The sequence below is a fragment of the Triticum urartu genome, chromosome 5 (genome assembly GCF_003073215.2).
Source record: "Triticum urartu cultivar G1812 chromosome 5, Tu2.1, whole genome shotgun sequence".
NCBI lineage: Eukaryota > Viridiplantae > Streptophyta > Magnoliopsida > Poales > Poaceae > Triticum > Triticum urartu.
Genome location: NC_053026.1, coordinates 582,146,450 through 582,151,274, shown reverse-complemented (window position 1 = coordinate 582,151,274; position 4,825 = coordinate 582,146,450). Strand labels below are relative to the sequence as shown.

The window sequence follows — 4,825 nt, the reverse complement described above, 5'->3', positions numbered from 1 at the left end:
GATGGAGGCTCTGCTTGCGGTAAGCTGCTCGAAGATGAGGAGGAAGAAGAGTTGATTTCCAACGAGCCGCTCGTGTCCTTGGCGGGCTCGCTCGGCTCGACGTCACGCCCGGCAAGCTCCTTCTTACCGGTGGGCTCCCCTCGCTCGGCACGGCTTGCCGCTTCCGCTGCATCAGCCTCCTCCACAGTGAATCCGAACTCGCCCGCGGCTGCGGCTGCCGCTGCCTCCTCCAGCCTAGTGGCGATGAGCGCCAACTCCACATCCGTGGTGTCGCGGGTGAGGCCGTCCTTCTCGTCGGCGCGGACTGGCACTTCCACCAAGTCGTCGAAGAACTGCTGCACGACCTCGTCTGCAGGCTCCTGCCAAGTTGGCACAATTCCATGCGAGTCACACTCCGGCATCATTGCACGGATGCGGTCGAGCGAGGAATTGTTGCACAATGGAACGACGCCCCCCGGCAACCTAAAAACCTCGGGATGTTGGGGGTCATATTTGAACAGCTCCTGCAGCATTGCGTTGAGCTCCAGGACTGTGAAGTTGTAGTTGAGGCCCGGCCGCAGCCTCATAATGTCTGCCGCGTTCTTAAACTCCCAAGTGGGCCTCCCCCGTTCCTGCAGGGGGGCGATGCGGCGGCGAAGAAAGTCTGCGCCAACAGCGCCAACAGTAAGCCCAGCAAGCCTGAGGCGCAAGATCCTGGTGACGGCAATCTTCAGCCTGTCGTCTTCCGGGGCCACGTCGCTCCAATCGCTGCCGCGTGCTACTGGGGTTTGGCGCCGGGTGGTGAATGGCTGCGGATTCTCCTCGTCAATCCAGCACCAATCTGCTCTCCACTCCTCCCACTTGCCGCGGAATTCTCCCTCCAGATACGTTTCCTTCTTGCCGGCCCTTGAGATCCAGGCAATTCCGCCAGATAGAGGCTCTCCTCTCTCTACTCGGGGTATGAAGAAATGGCGGAAGAGGGCTACGTTGGGAAGGACTCCGACAAAGTTTTCGCAGAGATGTGCGAAAACTGCCATGGTCAGGACGGCATTGGGGGTGAAGTCAAGGAGGTGGAATCCGTAGGTATTCATGATGTCGCAGAAGAAATCAGAGAAAGGCGGGCAGAGCCCGCAGTAGAAGAACAGAGCGAAAAAGGGGTATCCATTCGGAGCCTTCTTCCAAGCGACTGCGGGGAGTACCTTTGTGCGCGGATGCGCGCGCGTCTCCGCCAACCAGAAAAGGTAGTAGTTCTCCCTCAGCTCCTTCGCGCCAAGCTTGGGGGGGAAGACTGCCCGCTCCTTCCGCAGCGCCGCGAGCCGCTGCGCCTCGGTCGACTTCACGGCCTTCCCCTTGTCGGCTTTTGGAGCCATGGCGGAAGCAGTGGAGGAGGTCGACGGCGTTGGTGACGCTGGCGGCGATGGGGGGCGGGGCGCTGCTCTCTCTCTCTGCTCTGGGAAGGTGAGGGAGCGGCGGAGATTTCTGAGATTGGAAACAGCAACGGGCGAATGGGCGAACTGCCCCTGTTTCCCTTGCTTATAAAGGGGGAGGGGGCGGACGTTCCGCATTTCCGAATAAAGAAACCCCCACGATCTCTCCCACGACGCCGCATTCGACGCGTGCCGTTCGGGGAGGGCGCGGTGGATACGGAGTAAGATACGTCGTAACCTAGGCCGTGCGTGCCCGTGCCCTGTTTTGGGCCTGGCCCAACAGCGCTCGGCACCGTGTATGGCCCAGGCCCGGGGGCTCCTTGTCGGTGTACTAGAGTAGGGGTACCCTAGTATCCCGAACTTGTGCACGGGCAGTCGCAGCATCCCGCGGCAAGGCTTGCCGGGTGACCGCCAAGGTCCTCCGTGGTTCCTTTGGAGCCATTCAAGAACAAAGTGTCCAAGCCAAGAAGACAAGACCCCGGCAAGAGGAGCTTGCTGGGAAGGCTAACAAAAGCATCCCAAGACCCCGGCAAGAGGAGCTTGCCGGGAAGGCCACCCAAGGCATTGCAAGGAACTTGCCGCGGCGCACCACGCGCCCCGGCAAGGCCCGGTGAGCGACAAGCTCCCGGACGCGACAAGACAACGACAGCGGCAAGGCGCTTGCCGCGGCAAGCCACCTCCCTGGGCCCGCGCTCCAGCACATCCACCAACGTGTCGCTCTGGGGCCCTTCCAGGCGTACGTGGCGGGAGGCTGTGCAGCCAGCGGCGTGCGGTGGCAAGCGGCGCTGACAAGATCGCCATCGTGGCGAACGGTGGCGTCCCTGGCGGTCCCTTTTCGCACTGTTTAGGCGACACAGACGGGCATTTAAGGCCCTTGTCCCCTGCCGTCAGGGTTAGGTATGATACACTGTAGCAGGTAGCTGTGCCTACCACAGCACCTTTCCATTTTTGCCCTTTACCTCCGTTGCCACCTGTCGGTAACCCCTTGAGCATATAAAAGGAGGCCCGTGTGCAACGTAGAGGGGGGTTAGCTAGTTCGAACACTCACGCTCGGTCTTGTTAGCTGCGGGTGTGTACTGTAGCACTCCGCGCTCCCGAGCAAGAAATCAATACAAACCACAAAGCAGGAGTAGGGTTTTACGCATCCGTGCGGCCCGAACCTGGGTAAATCGCTCGCGTGCATCGCCTCGATCCGCTCTTTGCACGATCTCCGCCCCCGCCGAACGAAAGGGACCCGGTCCGCCGGTCACATAGGTGCCCGTGGATCAGCACCTCGGCAGAAAACCACGATTTTGTCATTTTTGTGTAACTCACATGGTTACTTATTTCAGCATCAAAATGTGCACATGTGTAATATACATTCATATAAACATGTTGATTTGTTTTCAGAATTTTTTAAAACTTCAAAAAAGCATTTTGGCACAGTTCAAAAAATAGGGCTCCAATGCACCTGGGTTCCAAAGTGACTTTTTACCTTATTGGGGCCTATATGCCTGATCCTCATATCTTCTTGTTTGGCAAAGAGTTCACAATTTGCACTTATTAGTCTTGAATGGAGAAGATTGCACATGCTATTGTACAACTGGGCAATGGTGTGGAGCTCCATAAGCGACGCCGGCGACTCCAATTGTCCTTCTCGCCTATGCATCCCGACAGAGAAGCTTTAGAAACTATAATCTGTCTACTCATTGTTCAGGTTCAGTAATGAACATATTATTACACAAATTAATTTAACAAAACTGGATTCTCTTTTTTGGTGATGAAACTGTAGCAACATTAGCACGGTTTTTATCAATACTACAAAAGAGGGGGATAGTTGATCGTTGGAAACACCATTGACGCAGGCTTGACGCACAAATGGGTTATAGATCAATTGTCTTCCCACTTCAGTAACACCATGATCTTGTACTTGCTTTTTGAAAATCATGGACGAACAACCTGTGATCTGGTACCAATTTTTGGCACAACCATGAACTCCCAAAGTGATTCACCAGAGTGATTTATGCTTTCTGACAGGTATGCACATATAAGATGGATTTTTTCTGAACCGATTGGAAGCATACGGCAACATGGGCGTACACAAGTGCTAGCCTAAGCATGCAGGTAGATATTATAGACATCTTGTTGATGCAGGTGTGCAAGGATGCAATATTCATGACCGAGCGCAACGTCGGTGGATCTGTATCTTTGGGTTCAGAATTTTGAAAGAAAGGGGATGTGGGAAACAATAAGAGGGGAGCTCTACCTCCAGCAGCACTTTCCCGGTCGTCGGCGTCGTGCTTCCAGCTACGGCCGCTGCAGACGATGGCGGGCAGCAGCCGCCGACGCCTTCCGGCGTGGCTGTGCACAACTTCCCGATGAGCACCGTGGACTGGATGCTCTGGAGGTTGCGTCCTCGAGTGCCTTGAGATTTTCCTGCTACTGCTTAACGTACTTAGTTGGCCAATCAGTTAAGAAAATTATTTTATTGGATATGCAGGTATGTGCAAGAAGAGGAGCCGACCTTCTCGAAGCCGGGGATGACAGTGGATAGCTCAATGAATCGTCGGTTGATCTTCTCTCGGCGCTTCCGCTTCTACTCCGCTGCAAGAGAGAGGGGCGGCAGGGGCAGAACCGAAGGACGGCGAGGAGGGAGCGGCGGGTCTGCGGGTAGACCAGACGGGGGCGGCAGCGAGAGTCTGCCTGCAGGACGGACGGCTGCCGAGGGGCGGCGATGAGGGGAGGAGGCGGTAGGGCGTCGGGGAGGTTGGGGATGGAGCAAATCTGTGCGAATTAGAAGGGAGGGAGGTTGAGGATGATCCTGAAATTACGGATCACATCGGTCATCAGGGGGGAGTGCGCGACCATGGTCTGGCGCGGCAGAACATTAAATCACAGCTGTTCAATCGGCTGGCAGACCATCGGGTCATTATATACTGTTAGATTTAACTAAATGGATTAGATCTGAGGGTTTTGATTGTTCTGTGTACACTTATTTAGGTGGTTGTAAAATAACTCTAGTTTGCTCTTTTGATAGTAGTATAGATTCTCTTGATAGCCTCATCTGCAATGGTTTTAGTTGGTGCAAAGGCATAATTGTGTAAAATCTGGTGGTTTTGGTCGAGTAGTATAATTCAGAAGCACATTTACCATTTGGAAGACCAATTATTGTATAATCCAGCCAAGCGTAACGACCTGGAAACCAATGATTATCGACTGCCACAAGAGATTTTGTTGAATGTTTTCATTGCACTCAAACGCAACAACTTTTTATCCCACCATGTTCTCAAGACAACAACCACGCTATGGCACACTTAAACATCATTTTTTTTCACCAGAGTATATACAGTACAACAGTTGCTTAATAGAAACTACAATACAAAAAAACATATAAAAAACTAACCTGTTTTCCCCTACAATCTCTGTGAAACCGATTTTCC

The 4,825-nt window shown here is 53.9% G+C and overlaps 1 long non-coding RNA gene across 1 annotated transcript; it reads right to left on the bottom strand.

Moving 5' to 3' along the window:
- Nucleotides 1-2,878: 2,878 nt before the first annotated feature.
- On the bottom strand, nucleotides 2,879-4,459 carry LOC125506123. The gene is made up of 3 exons (XR_007282588.1): nucleotides 3,910-4,459; nucleotides 3,652-3,827; nucleotides 2,879-3,046 (listed from the first exon to the last, which is right to left on the bottom strand). It is a non-coding gene; the product is annotated as an uncharacterized LOC125506123 (long non-coding RNA).
- Between the last annotated feature and the right edge of the window lie 366 nt (nucleotides 4,460-4,825).